At 36.1% G+C, this 20,640-nt stretch overlaps 1 protein-coding gene and 1 long non-coding RNA gene across 12 annotated transcripts in view; one reads left to right on the top strand and one right to left on the bottom strand.

The window, feature by feature from the left end:
* Positions 1-20,640, top strand: part of ITPRID2 (ITPR interacting domain containing 2) — a 110,918-nt gene that overhangs the window by 22,381 nt on the left and 67,897 nt on the right. The window lies entirely within an intron of this gene.
* The window catches only part of LOC144304773 (uncharacterized), a 76,218-nt gene that overhangs the window by 26,572 nt on the left and 29,006 nt on the right, over positions 1-20,640 (bottom strand). For 4 of the 8 annotated variants that reach the window (XR_013371747.1, XR_013371739.1, XR_013371741.1 and 1 more), the window contains one exon: positions 6,624-6,679. This is a non-coding gene — a long non-coding RNA (uncharacterized LOC144304773). Of the gene's footprint in view, positions 1-3,582; positions 3,656-6,623; positions 6,680-18,126; positions 18,261-20,640 lie in introns of all 8 variants that reach the window. The other 4 variants (XR_013371746.1, XR_013371740.1, XR_013371742.1 and 1 more) reach the window with 3 other exon arrangements.

Here is a 20,640-nt window from a genome sequence, read left to right as displayed (position 1 = left end):
CTGGAAAATAACTCTGGGAGTCGAGTTTCTTGGGTCAAATCATTCTCCCATTCTTGACGAATTCATACTTTTCATAGATTCAGGTTGAACTCTGTAATCCTGTGAACTTACACTTAAAACTTCACAGAGTGCATGTGGACTCCACATTGAAAACAAGTTGATTGGCAAATCTGCAAAGTGCTGTTATTAATCCTTTCTTTCAGAGTCATATTTTACCTTCTCTCTCCCAAGGTTCTGTGTTTCCCGGGAATATAGTTCCTTTACAAGGAAGCTCATCAACATGGATACAAGTCAGGTCAAATATTTGTTGTCTCATTAAGAAAGTTTCCATTTGTTCAGAGTTTGAAGACACCTGAGTATAAATATGACCCGTGTAATTTGAACCCTAGTTGATGCTGGAAAGAAATCCTTGCAGCATGCCTTTACCTGGTAATATTATTTGGGTTTTCCAAAAGTGAACCAATACTCTGGCAATGAAACCATGATGTGGAATAAGGTCTGTGAAGTGATCATTAAGTATAACATGCAATCCATGCATTTATTTTTAACTTGCCAAAATGGAGTCTCCTTCCTTGAATTCCTATGCATTTTTTAATTAACTAAAATAGAGAGTCACAGTATCATCAACTATCACAAATTTTCATTATGCTCTGTTTTTTAATTTATGTAGTAAGTGGAATTGAATCAGCCCTTTAAATAAATGCATGGTTTGCAGTTACATATACTTGGTGTAATTTATTACCATTTTTTGTTGGAACCGCATTTGTTTTCAGGTGAGATGTAATTAAACAGTTCTGTTCTAGTTTACATTCCTTTCTTCGCCTTGTCAAATAGTGCTCTGTGCCCTGAAAATATACTTTTGATATTATTGGTACACAGTGCTTAAAATATCTGTACTGGTAAAGTTTTTGCTCAGTCTTTTTTGTAATTACTGCAGGCAGGTGACAGGTGACTATGTGAGACGGGTGGAGTGGAGCGAAAGTGAGACTGATACAGTAGCTTACGGGCAGATTTCTTCTCACATCTAGCACACCGTATCTTTGACAGTATAACAGAACAACTGTGATAGGAATAAAGTAACTGTAAAGAAAATACTTAACAGCATAACAATCTTGACTTTATTTATGAGTGGTATTTTAAAATTAAACCAATATTAACTGATATTGACCTCTGTGGATTCAGGGTTTTGCCAAAAAAAAAAAAAGAGAGATTTATTCAGGTTGGGATGGAAATCAGTATAAAATTTTGTTCAACCTTAGGTTGAGAAGACACTGAATTCATTGGTAGTTTATAGATCACAGTGACTGAAATACCACAAAATGATAGGCATTTAAGGGCACTTATTGATTAGTGAATCTAATGGCTTTGAAACTTTATTTTACGGACTCCTAGAGATTCCCAAAAGCATTGGGTGAAGGTGTGAAGGTGGGGAGAATGGTAGGGGAAAATAAATCATATTAGCAACCAGCCACGTTCTTCCTGTTTATCCACAAGAATATATACAGCCTAAGACTATTCAATAAACCCTTCATGATAATCAAGAAACACTGTATTTATAGCATAATGCTGATGTACAATTCAAGAAACCCAGTCAAATGTGAGATTAATTTAACATATCTCATTTATAGTGAACTCAAGAAGGCTTTTGACAGTCATTTCTTCTATCGTAGGCACTTAGCATTTCTTTCATGTTCTAGAAGTATTTCAGGGATCTTTATTAATCAGCATATCAATTTTTAATATCATTTTTATTTAATATTATTTTTTTAACTGGGATTATTTGTTTCATGGTATTACTGTTCAACATCACTTCAAGAATTTCTAAATACATTGTGCTTTTGATTACTAATTTTCCCATACATTTTTGGTATGAAATTTGCCTAACTTCAGGAATTCAGAATAATATATAAAGTAGTAAAGTGCTTTTTTATTCTCTTCTTATCTAAAAATGGTCTCTTTATTAGAAAATTGTTTTCAAAATGGAGAAGACACATGCAAAATATTTTGGTGATTTTAATTGTCCTGTGATTTATACATAATGAGCCATTATTATCTTGCTCTCATAAGGCACTAGGAATATTCCTGGCTTTTGTCCTTAAATTTTTTCTTAAACTGAGATTTTTAACTCTTCGACTGTAATAATAATAAATAATAATAAATTTTGGAACCACTCTTACAAGTTCCTTTTTTTTTTTTTGCTTGGAAGTATTTCTAAAACCTAAGAATGCTGCCCCTCTTTTCCTTTCTTTTGAGCAGTTCTCAATTTGGCCTTGTCTGAAGATATTTTTTGGTCACTGCAACAAAGGGGGTGGGGTACTCAGCATCTGGTGGATAGAAGACAAGGATGCTGCTAAAGATCCTACAATGCACAGGGCACTCCCTACAACAAATAAGTCTGGGAATCCAAATGTCAATAATACTGAGATTGAGAAACCCTGCTCTACAGGTCTCACATACCTTATTGTGGTTAAATGCATGATTACAGGTTAGAATTTTTGTTTTCATAACATCCCGAAATCCCATGTACCTTCTCCATTCCTTTTCCTTATAATATTGACCTAGAGGATGACACCTAGTTTTTAATTTTCTGATCTCTGCCTGTGTAAAGCCTAGGAATCATGATCTGACTAGAGTGCCCACTTTTCTCTTACTTATTACCAGTACCAAAATGACAATGGTCACATTATCTTTAAGCCCATATTATATCCACATTACTAAACAGGGCTGCGTTTTAATGACTTGTAGAGTATTTCCCTCATAGCTTCTACTCATGGATAAGTAAGGATTCATTAAGGCAAGACAATAATACCTTCTGTGTTATTCAATATCCAAACTTAATTGCTGTGTTCCTGATTTAACGTCCAAAGTCACTCTTCAACAAATATCCATTCATTCCACAGATATTTATTGAGCACCTATCATGTTCCAGAAACCGTATTATGTTAGAAATTCAGCAGTGAATAAGACACCAACCCTACTTTTGTAGTGATTTTGTTACAGAGGATCAGAGGATCTCAAATTCTTCAACCTTTTCCTTCAACCATCTTTTTATCTTGGCCTATTGTATATTAAAAAACAAAACAGCAGCAGAATCTGGTGCATAATGATGTTTGCAAAAGTTTGCTCATTCTTTTTTTTTTTTTTTTTTTTTTTGCATGTAAAACTTCTGTTTCTTGGAAACTGCCAAGAACCTTTTTGTTAATTTCTGAACTTCACTTTCTGGCAAATATCTCTATTTTTAACTTGCTTGGTGTGCATTCCAGAGAACACTGACTTTGAAGTAAATTTTGAATGAAAGGAAATAGAATATTTGATGAGTTGAAATAATGTTAATGAGAATAGTCAATCTGGCACTTAGGGGGGAAAAAGACATAAAAATAAAGATGGAAAATTGTGAGAGGAAAGAGGCCAGTCATGCCTGAAGTTTATTTTATTTGCTATGCCAAGAAAAATGGATAAAGGAAAGAAAAGAATAAAAAAAGAAAAACAGGAGAAAAGGAAAAGAGCAGTGATACACCTTTGCAGCATAAGTGTGACTTGGAGTAATCACTTCCTTCTGGTGAATCCTTTAGAATTCCTTACCTGTTACATAGTTGATTCCTCAGCAGTCATTGATAAGATTATTGGTTTCTACGTTAGATAGGAAATGAGAAGCCTACATGAAGCAATGTAATACAGTGTTAATATTCTGATCTCAATATTTCTTTTCATTTTACTTTATAGCTTCCTTTCCTCCCGAATGCTTGTTCTCTTAGAATATGCAAAATTATTTTCTTAGGGTATGCAGGAGTTAAAATGTTATACTAATATGTGAAAATATTTTAAAAAAAAAGGATTTAATGGCTCTAAAATTCTCAGACTTTGTAAACCTATCAGTTTTTAAGTAATCATTTAACTTATTAAGATGTTTACTCTGGAGCCTGGGTAGCTCAGTCCTTTAAGCATCTAACTCTGGATTATGGCTCAGTTCATGATTCTAAGGTCCTCAGGTCTCCCCCAGGGTTCAGGGAGAAGTCTGCCGGAGGACTCTCTCTCTCTCCCTCTGCCTCTGCCCCTCCTCTGCTCACAGTCTCTCTTTCAAATAAAAAATCTTTTAAAAAATTATGTTTACCAAAAGCTGTGATTTCTCCATCTTCTTCTCTTTAATTTAAATATAAATTGAAATCTTACCCAACAAGGGGGTTATTTGCATAAGAAATCCTGAAGAAACAATATAGATGTGGCTACAAAAAAGTGTTTTTAAATTACGTATTTTCTGGAGTTTACTGAAAAATGAGAGAAATTCCAATACTATGGCTCATAACTAGTTTTCTAGCAATGAATTTGAAGAAAAAATTGAATTTTATCTTAAGATTCTTAGTGGTACTGACAGATGGCAATGAAATTGCCTTTGTGAGCAAAACAAAGAGGAATCCTTTCTTCTTTGTTCAAGGACCGGCTTTGCCATCTATCAGTGTTCTGATGCAGGCAAGTTACTGAGTTTCTAAGACTCAACTGTGAATTGAGTAAAAATACCAAGTTAACAGTGTCAGTATGGACACCAAATGAGATAACATAGTTTAGTACTTGTCACAGAGCAATTATGTAACAGTAAGTGTTCCCCTTTCTTTATCACTTCAGTCAGTCCCAGGCTATCCTAATTCATTTCATAGAAAAGATTCTAAAGGAACTTTAAAGATCATCTAGTGTGCTACACATCTTATTTATATAATATTCCCCTAATCACTAGCCTGTGCTTTCATAATGCTAATAAGTGTTAACCTCTGACAGCAATAGACAATTATAAATATTATATTGAAACATGAAATTGCCACTTTTATAGGTCAAACAGTTAAATATTGGCAAATTTCATATGATTCAACTTTATATGTATGTAAAATATATAATACAAAAAATCTTATTTCCCCCCAAAATTTTATATGATAAAAGTCTTCCATAATTTGATAGTGTTAGAATGTAAATGCAGTTCCATTAGCTATTAAAAAAAAATTATACTGTTTTTCTAATAGTGCCTTTTTATAATCAGTAAAAGCCTTGAGCGGGGGTTGACAAACTAATCTGTGGTCCAAATCCAGGCCGCTATGTGTTTTTTTGGTACAGCTCATGGGATAAGAACTGTTGTAACATTTTTAAATAGTTGATAAAAATCAAAAGAAGGATAATATTTTGTGACGCATAAAAATTATATGAAGCTCAAATTTCAAGGACCATAAATAAAGGTTTTATGGAACAAACCATGCGCACTTGTTTACATATTGTCTCAGACTGCTTTTGTTCTGCAAAGATAAAGTTGAGTTGTTGCAATGGCCTTTAGGGCTCTTAAAACCTAAAACCTTTATTTATTACCTGGCCCTTTACAGAAAAGGTTTGACGAACTTGTCCCAGAGTCAGACTACCTACATTGGCATGCCAGCGCCACCACTTCTTAGGATTTAAGTAAGTTACTTAACTTTTGTCAGCCTCAGCTTACACATTTTAAAATAGGCACACTAATAGTATTTACCTCATAGGATAATTACGAGTGCCTGGTACATCACAAGTACTCTATAAATGATAGAGTATTAATACTCTCCCAGGGCACCATTGTAAATGGGAAGAGGAATAACAACTTAGAGAAGCTTGGGAAGCACAGATGGGCGATAACCACTGCATCACCATATCGTGACATAACAGACCTCAGCATTCAGTAGATGTTCATGTTAGAATGGAACCACTTACTCATATAAATGATTTTAATATTTACACCTCACTCATACCACATGGACCATTTCAAGTTAAAAATATTTAAGTTTCTAAATTTGCAAGTGCTAAGCTGCAAAGTAGAGGCTGTTTTCTCCCTGGGACAATGAACATCTGCTGAAACAATTTGTCCAACAGAGCATTTGCCTTTGCTGGCCCTTTTTTTTTTTTTTTTTTTTTTTAAGAAATGGGAAAAAAAAATCATTGTTTAACTTCAACTCTTCTCATCTTCTAAACCAAGAAACGGTTTCTCTTGGGACTAGATGTTTCTAAGATTTGGAAAAGTGAAGAGACCTCAGCTTTTTATTTACTTTTTCCTATTTTCAAGTAAGGGTAAGTAGAAATTTACTTAGAGTGACATTCTTGTTTTCTTCTTGTTTAAACATTGTTTGAAAGACCACAGGTTTTCTAGATGATCTAAAATTTCTGAAGTGAATTGAGCTCTGCAGCTCTTTCTGAGAGAGACTGGGAGGTGGGGTAATGGTTATCCCTCAGCAGAGGAAGGGTTAAGTTTTAAATTAGAAAGACTTTTAAGAAATAGCTCAGATCTATTATTTTTTGTATACAAAGTCAGAAGGATCTGGTGGGAAGACGATCCAAAATCTTGGAAGTAAAATAAAATGCTCCCAAAGCTAAAATCCAATAGCATCCTAAAGATAATGGATGGTTTAAGTAGAACTGCTGATAAACTTCAAGTCTAAGACTTATCAGTCAGGTTACCTCTCCTGCTTTTCTACAGTGGTTTCCCCAGGGAAAGATGAAGAGAGGACACTTCAAACTCTCTCAGCTTTATAATGTTGTACTTAAGAAGTCAGTGAATAATAACTATTGGAGTTCTCTGGATAAACCAGCTTGAATTAAAGGTGCTTCTTTTGTTTCCTTACTTTAAAGCAGAGCTTCTCTGGTCCTTGGGGATTACACCAAGAGTAATGAGTCATATCTGAAACAAGGAAGAGAAAGTGTTGTCAAATTTCATGTTGTTTCATAAGAATATGCATGAAGGGTTATTCATGTATTTCAATATGAAAGATTGAAGAAACTTGCTATTTTCAAATACAATAGATTCTATCATATATAAATTATTCCTTTTTTTGTTTTCTAATTACTCTTTTTGCTTACAATGCAGTCAATTATGAGAAAAAGAAAGAAAGAAACTGTTTAGCTACCAAGTCAAAAATATTTTGCCACCTGCTATGTATTTTGCCAGCCAGTTAAAATCTTTAGCATTCTTTGGTACACAGCCTTAAGATGCTTGTGGGGTGGAGGGAAATTTTCCTCTGTTAGAATCTTTTGGATGATAGTCAAATACTTCTGTAATTTCCTTCACCATTTTTAGCTACTGTTGGCATCATTTATTTCAAGTATGCCTCTGGAATGTCAAGAAGATGCCAGATGTTATTTTGAATGCTGTATTTTAATATAATATGAAGCTAAAGTTGTTCCTAGAGACTTCAGAAATAAAGGTAGGGTGCTTCTTTCTTATCTTTTAGCAAAGTGTAAAGTTTAATCAATGACCAAATAGAACTTTTGATCAGTCCCCTACCTGTGAAAGTAGATTAGAAAGGAATTTTTATCCTTTGGCCACAGGCAGTAACAGATTTACCTGTCCGGAGGGGGGGAAGGAATTGAGTAGAAGGAAAACCAGAAGCTAGATTTATCACGTAAATTATCAAGTGGTCCAAATCTTTGGTCCAGAGCCAATGACTTCATTGAGTTGTTTTGTCCTGGATATGGGCATTTGAGTCCTCATTTTAGTGTTTCCAAATAATGATTCTACCAATGCTCTGAAATAAACATTCTGTAGTTATCTCTCCAGTTGAATAAGTCTGTAATTAGAAATCCTATCATTCCTGGCTAGTCAAATTTCTTGAAACAAGCATATGAGGTTTGTTGTGCTGGCACCAATAGGGAAAGAATGATAGAGCAGGGAGCAACCTCATGAGATCATCTAATCCATACTAAAATCATTCAAATACATGGTTCCTTGGTGAAAGGTTTCCAGGGATTTGTTACACCAGCAACTAGAGTATGACTAGGCCTGTAACAATAAAAGAGGCTTGCTTGCCTTTCTGATCAAGAATCATTGCAATATCAAACAAAGGCTAAATTCTTTTCTAAGAAGCTTATGACTAATTCAGGTCTCCACAAGCATTCCAGGAACAAGATTCTTTTTGGTTACCAAGATCGTAAGTGTAATTTTGGCCCAGAGGCTTAAAAACCAAAGCACATATGCTGTGTCTCACTTGTTCTGTGGGCCATTTCTCTTTTCACTCCTATGCTTTCATTCCTGTGATTCCCCCCTCCCCCACCATCCTTGTTATATTGAGAAACAAGTATGAGTATTTTTAGCTGGCTTACCTGAATTAATCTCTTATTGGGCTAACCTATTTGAACTAACAACCACAAAAAATAATTAACAGAGAAAACTCTCTCCTGCTCTATATTTTCCAGTTCCTGTCCCATTAACTTTTACCTTTACATCATTGGGCAAGTCATTTAAATTCTCTGGGCCTCAGTTTCTTTTTCTGTATTAAATGAGAATGTGAGTCGAGATTATTGGAAGAGTCTCTTTTAGCTCCAACACTCTATAATGCAATCTATCCTAAAGCAAAATTGTGACCTTTAGCATGAAGAAAGGACAGTGGGAGGGAAACATGTCAGGAATTCTTTCTCATTTCTCCCACTCCACAAATGCTGCAAATGGCTGAAGTCAGTGATTCAGACTTTAGTAGGTACATTAATTTGGGTAAAGTTTCACCCAAAGCTTGTTATTAAAGATGAAGGGGAGAGAAATTCTAAGCTGTGTCAAGACTTGAAACTTGTTCTATTAGAAAATACAATACTGAATAACATATCATGTGTTAGTTTCTTAGGAAATAACCGCTAAGTTAATAGTTAACATTAGTATTGACTTCTTCCTTCTAATTGATAAAATATAACTTTTTACTTTTCCTCATATTTTTTGTGGTAAATTGTGTTTATTCCTGCAAATGACCAATAGTGTTTTCTAACACTGCTTTGATAAAATCCTCCAAAAAAAAAAAAAAAAAAAAAAAGTTCAAAATATACTCCAGGAAGAAAATATTGCTAAAAATTTACTTTTAAAGATTTCCTTCAAAAAAAAAAAAATTTCCTTCCATATATACAAATAGAATTTTTTCTTTTAGAGTGCAATCTTTTATCAATGGCTTTGAATTTAGGGAAGAGAATATTTTATTGATAAACCTCCTGTTATTTTTGAGATGTCCTGCCATTTCCTCAAATGGTAGATGAACTATGGCTATGAGAAAACTAGTGGAAAGTTCTAATAATAATAAAATACCCAATTTTGGTTAGATTGTGTAATTAACAGACTGAGGAAAGAAGCTAATATAAAAGAACTAGTTATGTTTCATTTCCTGAATTTTTATGTTTAAAAACGGAAACATTTTTGTCCACTTCCCATTTTGTGAAGCTATTGCAGAAATTTCCTGTCATCACAAATCTTAGAGATAGTGAGTTTACTTAAAAGTTGTCTGTGGAAAGCATAGTAAATTCATGCTAATGTAAACTTGATTTCATGTGAATGATCTGGGAACACATCTCTTCTACTAGATGATGCTAGGAATCAGCCTTGGTGACACAATAAATCTTTCACAGATAATACTTTAACTGTCATCTACTTAGTATGTCAGGCTGATGACGTTTAGGTTAGCCCAGTGACACAACTGAGCATTATTAACTATTGCAAATAACTGTACATGGACAGGGATGCCTGGGGGGCTCAGTGGTTGAGCATCTACCTTCGGCTCAAGTCGTGACCCCGGGATCCTGGGATCGAGTCCCACATCAGGCTCCCTGCATGGAGCCTGCTTCTCCCTCTGCCTGTGTCTCTGCCTCTCTCTCTCTCTGTGTCTCTCATGAATTAATAAATAAAATCTTTAAAAAATTATACATGGACAGATAATAGCTCCAAGAATAGCTAGTAACCAGTTACAATGCTCATGTTTGTATTTTTTTAATCACTGCTGAAGATAGATAAATTTATAATTTTCCACATAATCTGTAAAACCTGATTATGCAAAGTTAAACAAATTTATCCATGTTATAGAAACAAAATAATACAGTTTTACACCTTTTATGGGTAGAATATACAAATTCAGAGGACATTCCAAAACCATATCTGTGGCTTTTAACTTTTAAAAACCCCTCAATCTTCCAGTTTGTTTTCATGATATATTCTATTAGCTCTTATCTGAATATACTTAGGATTACACCAATCTCAATAGGAAGAGAAAACAATCTATTTTTCATTAGAATTCCCAGTGGTAACCACAGTAAGAGCTGCAACTTGGTAAGTACAATAATGTCTCTGTGGAAATCATGAATTAAGAACCTATTTTTTACAAGATTAACCCTGATGATAATTTCCAGGTACATCATTTATTTTCTAAATTGTCCTGCTTCAAGGAGGCCTCTCTGGAGAATACTTCAGGCAATACTAAGACAGACTTTAAAGCATTAGATAAAACATTCACTATATTTTCTTCAAAATACATTTCACTGACAGTATATATTCCAAGTAAGAAGGCATTCGTTTTATACTTGTAATTTAGACATTTTCATTAGTTCAGGAGTCCTAGTTAAGAAAAACTTATACCTTCTGAAGTACTAAGAAAAATTGTAAGATTAAAAATTGTCCAGTATTATTTTCTATTCCAGACAATATTATTTTGTGTGTTTCAACACCCAGCTCTTCCATCTGATTGGTATATAATACAGATAATAAGTCTTTTAATATTTTGAACCACTAGATGTATGTCCAACGTAACCTACATTCACAAATAGAGGGGTACTTTCAGTTTTGCACAGAAATGAAGGATGAGGATATTCAGAAGTTAGATTTCTGAAAAGACAATTTAAAAGATTCTCAGGTATTTACCCATGTATTAGGGGCCTGGTAGCCCCAGTCATCCAGTTTGCTCAGAGCTGTCTTGTCCTACAATAGTTGACTGGAAATGGCCCTGCTTTTGCCCCTACTCTGGGTCTTACATATAATTTTCTTGCTTCCCCTGTTGCCAACCTCCCCTCCCATCCGACGTCACAGTAGATGTGGTGAATGTCAGGTGGTACATCCTCCCTACTTTACTCCTTGTTTTCAGTTCCTACTTTAAGTATGCCTTTTACATCCTTCCTCTCCTAGCTTTCTTCTTTTTCTTCTCTTGCTCCTCCTCCTCCTTCTTCTTCAACATTTATTTATTTGAGAGAAAGAGTGCACAAGTGCACAGATGGGGGGAGAAGCAGAGGGAGGAGGAGAGAGAGAATCTCAAGCAGACTCCCCACTGACCACAGAGCCCAGCATGGGACTGGATCCCATGACCCTAAGATCATGACCTGAGCCCAAATCTAGAGTAAGATGCTTAACCAACTGAGTCACTCAGGCGCCCCCTAGCTATCCTCTTCTATCCATTCTGCATGGACCCAAATGTGAAGTACATGTGTTTTTATACCAGGAGTCGGATTAAAGATTTGGGTTATATCCTAAGATGCCAGGACATCATAGCACAGTAGATAATGTCGCATTGAACAACAGACATCCCGTTCATCGGCCACACATCACTAGCCAACTAGTCAAGACTTTTGCTCAGGACCTAGCTCCTGATGGCTTCCTGGGCCATCTTCCCTACTTCTTATTATCCCGCATGGCTTTTCCTGGTCTTCAAACATTTGATTCATTCATCTCTTGCTGAAGCAAAGCATTCCTCTCACTTTTTCTGTGCAGGCAGTATTTCCTTTGTCCAATTTTAAGCTCATTTTAGACAAGCTCCAAATGCAGAGCCAATGATGACTTACCAAGATGTTTTTGCTTAACAAAGCAGTTTTTCTATGAGGAATTGTACCACCTGCTTTTGAATTATCTGCCCACCCACCCGCATACCGTTTCTATAGCACATTCTACATTTTGAAAGCTATTCAGCCAGCAGAGTATGAAGTTTTGAAGGGCTTTGGGAAGGGACCTGGGATTCATTCCCATATTTTCCCTATTCCCTCCTGACCATATCCAAATCCTCAAATCTGCTGATTTTATTTAAAACACTTCTCGTCCCTCAGTTGCCACCCTAATTCAAACCAGCATTGTCTTTTTTTTTTTTTTTTTAAACCAGATTAGTGTAATAGCCTCCTAACCTATTGTTGGCAGGAAACATTATCCTCTACCAATTTAGGTCCATGTGATTGGGGGCCCATGAAATAATTGGTAATAGAGTAACAGGAGAAAAATTTATTTTCATGTGCATGTGGGGACATCCCATAAGAAGTGGTTCCCTGAACAGGTAGGACTAAGGGTTTATCTATCAGCTTAATAAAGGAGAGTGAGTTGAGGGCTTCAAAAGATGGAAGGTTCTGATGAGACTTGTTTACATGATTTTTTGGAATGTCCCAGTGCCCTAGGCCAGTTGTTTTCCTGACGCAAGACTTCCCTGGAGATGAGGTTTGTAGTAAGTGACTCAATAAAGTCCTGCTTTAGTCATGGAAGGGGAGTGCAGATAAGATTTCTTTCTGCAGATGTTTTCCCTTTGAAGTAATCTTCATGCCATCTTGGTGGGTTGTTGGTCCCTACACCATCTCACTACATTCAGTCTTGTTCCCACAAATCTGTTCTCCACACTGCAGCTAGAATATTTCTAAAACACCTAATCATGACACTCCCTTTCTTCAAAAACACTTGAGTGGCTTTTCACTGCCAAGGATTATGATTTATAATCCTAGATTTAGCACTTGCTTACTAAAGCTTAAAGAACAAAAGAAGAAAATGGTGTAAGTCTAGCCTATACGACCAGAATTTATTTACATGGTAGGAAAGGTAAAGCCAGGTGGGTAAATGGTGATAGACAAAAATATTAATCTTTAGTGCCATCCCACATTTCAGATCTATGTTTTTCAGATTTTATTTCTAAGATCAGTGCTTCAGGCAGTGTGCCAGTACCAAATCTTTTTCTCCTTCAATTTTAATTAACATTTCATTCCTTTAGGGCCCGACTGAAATGCTTGGCTAAGTAAGTTCATAAGCTAATTCTTAGGAGTGTTAATAAGTTAATGTACTATGCATTTCCACATACAGTGTTTCTATTTTAATAAGGTCCTTCATGACTTATTCCACAAGATGACCTATAAAAGGCATTTCAGATCCTGAAGCAACAAGCTGAGCAGAAAGCTTGAGCAAATGGGCTTTTGAACACCACTTAACTCCAGGCTCTTACTCTCCCTCTGAAATAGAAGTGGCCCTGAAGGGAAGAATTCCATTGCTTTGTATGACCTGCACCTCCCAGGAGTGGGATTCCTGCTACTCTGAGTATCCCTGTTGTGCAGCACAATGGAAGGTGATATTTTGCTCTACAGCTGTGCTTCATACTTATGTTGTTGGTTTTTTAATAGTTTTATTTAAATATAATTTACATACCATTAAATTCACCCGTTTAAAGTGTACGGTTGAGTAATTTTTATCTATTCTCAGTTGTGCAACTATCAGCTCTATCTCATTTCCAAACATTCTCATCATCCCAAAACAAACCCTATCCACATTAGTGGTCATTCTCCACTCCCATTCCCACTACTCCAACCCAGCATCGGATAATATATAATCTATTTTCTGGCTCTGTGCATTTGTGTATTTTGGATTTTTCATACACTAAATGAGTTGTGACTGGCTTCTTTCATCTAGTGCTATGTTTTCAAGATTCATGAATGTTGTAGTATGAATCTTGTACTACTTCATTCCTTTTTCCTTCTGAATAGTTTTCCGTTATATGTATTTACCACCACTGTTTACTCATCAGTTGATGAACATTTGGGTTATTTCCACTTTCTGTCTATCATGAATAATGCTGCTAGGAATATTGGCATATTCAGTTTTCAGTTTTCAGTTTTCTTGGGCCTATATCTGGTTGTGGCATTGCTGGGTTATATGGCAGTTCTATGCATAACATTTTGAGTAATTGCCAAACTGTTTCAAAAGTGGCTATACCAGTTTATGTTTCCATCAGTAGTGTATTAGGTTTCCAATTTCTTTACATTCTTCACTAACACTTGGTATTGCCATCCTAGTGGATGTGTGAAGTAGTCTCTCACTTTGGGTTTGATTTCCCTTTCCCTAATCTACTAATGCTATTGATCACCTTTTAATGTGGTTATTCTATATCTTCTTCGGAGATATGTCTATTCATATCTTTTGTCCATTTTTAATTGTGTTGTCTTTTTATTATTCAGTTGTAAGAGTTCTTTATATATTCTGGATATAAGTTGTTTGTCAGATATATGACTTACACATATTTTCTCCCATTCTAGTGGTTGTCTGTTTACTTTTTTGTTGGTTTTTTTTTTTTGAAGCCCAGTTTTTTTTAAGTTTGAGGAAATCCAATTTGCTTATTGCTTTAAAGTTGTATCCAAGATAATATTGCCTAACCCAAGTGACAAAGGTTTTACTTTTATGTTTTCTTCAAAGGGTTTTATAATTTTCCCTTTTTTTAAAAAAAGATTTTATTTATTTATTCATGAGAGGCACAGAAAGAGAGAGAGAGGGAGGGAGAGAGGCAGAGACACAGGCAGAGGGAGAAGCAGGCTCCACAGGGAGCCTGATATGGGACTCGATCCCGGGACTCCAGGATCATGCCCCAGGGCAAAGGCAGTGCTGAACCACTGAGCCACCCAGGGATCCCCTATAATTTTCCCTTTTAGCTGTAGGTCTGGGATCCATTTTGAATTAATTTCTGTATATGGTGTGAGGTAGGTATCTAACTTCATCCTTTTTCATGTAGATATCCAGTTATCCCAACTATTTGTTGAAATTGCATATACTTATTTAAATGATACCTAGGAAGTTTTTAAGTTAGCAGTTACATTAGCTATCTGTCACTAAGCATCAGGTAAGCAAATTCAACTCTGAGAGGCTTAAGTTACCGGTATTTGGTTCTATAGATTTGTATACACTGTATGTCTCTTCTTGCTTCTGAATAATTTGAGTTTTGTTCTGTTGTATATTTCAGGTGTCTGGATGGTATTTCTCTTCCTCAAAGTAATTATATCATTTACTATATTTAAGGTTAAAGTGAGTGAGAATTGTGACCTACAAAGAGCTAGCAATTATCCATTCATTTCCTCAAGAAAAATTTATTGAGTACCTACTATACTATGTGCCATAGACATAATGCTGGGAATATAGTAATGAACAAAATATAGTCCTTATCCTCAAGGAACATATTTTAAGGAGAAGAAGAAAAAAAGGACACAGGTAGATATATAACATGTGCGCTATTGATACATGTTTAGGAGAACATTAAAAGCATATTAAAAATTAAAAATATAAGCAGAATAAGAGGGAGAGCACGATGTATAAAGGGGTTGCTGGTTTATAAAGAGTGGTCAGAGGTCTCTCTGATTAAAGCAATATGTAGTCAGAAACTGGAAGGTTCCAAGGAACTATCTATGCAGATTACTAAGCAAGAGGGTTCCATGCAGTAGGAATAGCAAGTGCAAGTGACCTGAGGGGGAACATGCTTGGCTGAGCTCATGTTCTCCCTCTCCCTTGTATTTCTAGTGCAAACAGCATTATTTCTGTATAAAATCCACTTTTACCATATTTTCTTTTCTAAAAATAATCTGCCACCAAGGATTGCACATTATATCATATTGTAGATATAATGTTTGGATGTTTCAAAATTAGCTAAATTTGATGAGAGTCAGTTTGGATAATGTTTCAAAATTAGATAAATTTGACAAGAAAAAAACAACAAAGGAAACAAAACATTTTCCTACGTTAATTTTGAATCATGCTGAAGCACTATTTCTGGTGTTGCAACTTCATTTCAATTCAACAAACTTAACTGAATGCCTGTGGTGATGTTTCCCAAATCATAATTTGTTGGGCCATATTTGTGGTTCAGAGCTTTCACTAGGGACTTGACAATGGTTTGAGCAGTTGAAGATAGTTAGTCAGGCCTTAGTAATTTATGGTGACATGTTTGCATTCTGACAATTCAGAATGTAATGAATGCCACTGGGATGACTCAAGTCCAAGGAGCTGTATGTTGAGGAATCTGTGTGGCTTATGAACAGCCCACCTTGAGCATCATCGGCTATGACACACCGGGTGTGTACTGTGGGTCGGTTCATCACTTACATATAACTAGGGTAATTCAATGACTCATTGGAGTTATTGTTAGAAAATCTGTTGTTGCCTATATATTAAGTTCCCACTAAATATCGATATCCAAAGAAGATAGATTTGCTACAAAAATTTCAGTGCACTTGACAGCCATTAGTTTTCTTAATAAGTCATCACTTTTCAGAGTAAAGCTCTGAAAATCAATGCCCCAACTTTACTCTATTCCTCCTTGCCCATTTTTGTGATCTCTGTTTCAGATTACCTTAGGCATTTGGCAAATCTTAAGTGGCCTGGAAATATGAAAGCAAGATGCTTTAATACCTTCAATATTTAAACTTGGGATATTCTAGAAGGCTCTAAATTAAATTTAAAAAGCAATCAGGAAATGCCCTTTTGTCTTTTCACAAAATATATTCAATTCCTACTCATTGCCTAAGGTAAAATAATCTTTTTTGCCCCTGAACTCACATTAAAACCTTTTCTCTCTTGCCTAGCATTTCTTATGTCTTATTTTGCACTGAATTATACATACATCCCTAGACTGCCATCACCTAGGAGCATATCCTTGGGTTGTAGAGGATTCTTAGTATTTACTAGGGTATTATTACATTATTATGGCTTAGAGGAATTACGGAGATAAATATTCAGAATGATCCCATGGTGTTCAACTTTGTTTCTATTTTGGTTTTTTTAGTCTTGTTTGTCTAATTTGTGTGACTTTGGTTTAAAAAATTAAGAGAGGAAGAGTGGGAAGAAAAGTATAAAGTGTATTATTCCTTGAGGGATAGTTTTTCTTTGGTTTTACCTGCCTTGTGGTCAGAAATAGAATACAATCTTTAAAAAAAAGTTAATATATTGATCTAAGGGCTATTTCTTTTAAATGTGGCTGGAATGATGGCCTTTAAAGGGTGTTACCAAATTAAATCTGCCAAGTAAGGAAGGTGGAGCTGTGTGGGAAAGAGGCTTTGTTTAATCAGGTTGTATAATGTTTTGCTGAGACATGTTGGGAAAAGCAATCCAAGGTGATGTGGACTTAATATGAAATCACAGTCTGAAGCACACCTTAAAAATTTAGAGATCTTTTGCCATCCTCTTGGAAATTCATATACCAGAAATGCTAGGGAAAATTAATTGTATTTAATATATACATATAGTCCCTTCCCTAACATTTGTAGGATTTATAAAAGAGTACAAATAGAGGCCCACATAAAACATCAAATTATAAATTGTGGTATCTGTAAATGAAGCATATTCTATCATCCCACCTTGAAAAATATATCTTCAGGTGAAGTTCAAAATTAAAATTGTTTGAAACCTTGGAGTTTCATGTTTAAAAAGTACAAATCCATGGAGGGTCTGCTTGAAAGTTCATGCACCAGCCTCCCTTCTTTTCCATTCTTATCTCCAACCCACAAGGTGAGAGGTCCAAAGGCAAGGTGAGAGATGTCAAGGTTATGCACATGGCCGGACCAACCCACATATCCATATCTGATCTGCTGCAAACAGCTGCTGCTTGGGCATCCCTCAAGCCTTGGAGTGTTTCATATAGATGGAACAATCCAGGCTTGAAAACAGTCTTAGGGTTAGAAGCTGAAGCAGGCTCATGGCCATTTGGGTGGGAATTCTGGGATACCAAGTAACCAGAGAAGGCATAAAAGGAGGCATGGCTCAGGCTCTGGATGGGCACAGTCCTTCAGTTCCTCAATTCTTTATCTTGTGCAAAGATCTATAGTTAGAGATGTGCAGAGAGATTCTCTGAAGCCCAGGCCCAGAGGACAGAAGCCCCTCTTGCCTTGGTGTGTGTGTGTGTGCCAAGCACTGTTGTCTATATGTTTTTTGAAGATACAGAAAATTTAACATATAATCATATATCCATTATCTAAGAGAGAGGTATAACCTTATAGATCACTTTTGGGTGATCTAAAAGGGTGAGCAGGGCAGCCCGGGTGGCTCAGCAGTTTAGCGCTGCCTTCAGCCCAGGGCCTGATCCTGGAGACCCAGCATCGAGTCCCACGTCAGGCTCCCTGCATGGAGCCTGCTTCCCCCTCTGCCTGGGTCTATGCCAATCTCTCTCTCTCTCTCTCTCTCTCTCTCTCTCCCCCCCCCCCCCATCTCCCTCTGTGTCTCTCATGAATAAATAAATAAAATCTTAAAAACATAATAAAAATAAATAATAAAAGGGCGAGCAATATATCACATTTGCCACTGGGTGCACTTCAATGATTAGTAGACTGTGGATATCTACATACCTCAAATAAATAATTCCAATTATAAATTAATGAGATTGCAGTACATCTCAGAAAGTCCTGGGAAGCTGTCAAGTTTCCTTCATCCATATATTGAAGGATCGACTTCATTTTGCTCCTCATTATGATGTTCTACACTGTGGAATAATGAAGAATGTTATTTCCTGCTGAGTAGACTTAGCAGGGGGCTGACGTGGGGGGTGCCTCCTTCAGTTAAGTGTTTCCTACCCTCATTGTTGGTTTCACAGCTCTTCCCTTGAGTGCCTTTCCTCCTCTTGTATGCATTTTAGGAGGGGTTTTTCTTAAAAGTTTATAACCCTTTAACCTGTGGACTGCCAATTATCTTTGGTAATAATGAGTTGAAGCTCAATCTTTAGTCTTTTGAACATAAAGTACTGAAGCCCTATATTTATTTTTGTGCTATACAGTGATATTTGAAAAGAGATAGTTAAGAAAATGTAGCCTACAAATAAGAAAAAAAATTACTCTTTACATGTGATTGTGACTTTTAACTTTTTTTAAAAAAAGGTTATGTTCCAGCTAGTGTCTGTATTTGGGAAGTAGAGAAGCCAAAGACTTGAGTGTAGGTAATAGAAGACATCAAGGAATACAAGATGTAGTTAAGGATTAGTAAAATGAATCAGGTATTTGAACAGATATTTCAAATTCATGTATGTGAACTACTCAGGTTTTACACTACATTTAATAGTCTTGGATAACTTGAAGTGGTAAATTTAATTTGTTGTGATCTGATTTGCCACAATCTGGGATGAGTCAAGATATTTTACTGATATTTTAAGTGATCCACACCCTGGATCGTGATCACTGTAACTATTTGTGGGTTTCCTTATTACCCAACCATGTTCTCCAACATTTTATTACTCTGTGAAGTAGAAAGTAGGTAATTGGCATATGTAAACAAACAAACGAAGCAAGCAGGAGTGCCAGCTCCTTGGGGACAAGAACATCTCAGCTGGCTCACCACCCCGTTTCCAGACCTAGAATCCAGAATCGTCCATGGTAGTGCTCTCAGTAAGTTTTTGTTGGCTGACAAAAGAGTAAGTGAATTAATGGAAGTAATTTATATCAAGCCCAAGGATTAGTGCTTTGTATATCGTAGGGCATTAAATCTGCTCCAGGTGAATAAAATGCAAATCAACAAGGTTATATGACCGACACAAGATAACACAGCTTGTGAAATGATGGACTCATCTACCACCAACTGACATTTTATTATTTCTATTCCCTCATAATATTTGTATGTATCATAAATTTAAATCTTGTCGGCCTTAATACATATCAAGAATGTGATGGATATATATACTCAGTAGCCCCCTTCAAAGGTTACCAGCATAGTCTGAAATAGAGAAGTCAGTCATCTAATGATCTAAAATGGCAAAAATCCATACCAAGTGATCCTGGTGCCTCTGCTTCAGTGAGAAGCAGAATACCCAGGCTGACTTCTGACCTCTTTCTGGTAACAATCAACAACGGGGCCTGTCATGGCCACAGAGAGCAGAAAGAACAAAGTGTTACCTGTTCTCCAGAATCTGTCTTTCCAATTTGCTCTGACTTCCTGGACTCTGGGCCTTCATTACCTAGAACGATGGCCTTTGCCAGCTGTGCTTGGCCTTACTTGACTTCCCTGGACTCCAGCCTAAAATATAACAACTCTGTGCCCCTCCCAGCCTTGTGTCTACCTCCCATGGCCTTCCTGAAGCTCTCAAACCATGGTATCTGCCAAAATCTACCTGTTAGACTCTTCTGCATAACCTCATAACCACCTAAGCACTGAACTGCAGAAAACTTAGGAGTTCTAAAAAATAATTAGAAAGTAAATTAGTTCTTATTTTAAATGGTCTTCTGCTATTGTATTATAATACTTAGGTGGGTCTTCCCCTCATTTAGATAGGCCTGAGAGATGAACCTTCAAGAAGAGTATCAGGTGACCATTTTCTCTTATCTACAGGTATCTGACATTTGCAAAGTGTGTGTGTGTGTGTGTGTGTGTGTGTGTGTGTGTGTATACGTGTGTAATGTATATCGGATCAACTTTGGGTTGTTTTGCTAAGGTGTTGTTAAATGTTAGCTTGAACTGATACCAAATGGTCTTGTGAAAAACAAAATGAAATCTGAACTGTAAATACTGATGAAAACCAAACAAACCTATGTCAGATACTATTTCTACTATTAGCAACAAGCATCTTTACATGGGATGAGGTAGTGATGCCCACAGATTAAAGAGCACACACCTGTTTTGTCTTTTAAGCCACATTTTTAAAGTCTTTAAGGACCTGTTTTACTTGTCAAGGACAGAGACAGAGAGGGAGAAAAACATTAAAAGGCTTTCCCTAACAAAAACTTGAGCTAATATGTTATCTAGACGGTCTCACTGTAAAAGGCTGTATACTAAAAAAAAAAAAAAAAAAATTCATAAATGTGAATTGTATTAATCACCAAAATCATGTCAGGGGCCTTATGGGAAAGATAAAATATTTTCTAGTTTTTAACCTGTGA

Source organism: Canis aureus, chromosome 34, assembly GCF_053574225.1.
Source record: "Canis aureus isolate CA01 chromosome 34, VMU_Caureus_v.1.0, whole genome shotgun sequence".
Taxonomy (NCBI): Eukaryota; Metazoa; Chordata; class Mammalia; order Carnivora; family Canidae; genus Canis; species Canis aureus.
Note: the sequence above shows the minus strand (reverse complement) of the source record. Positions and strands in the feature narration are given on the sequence as shown.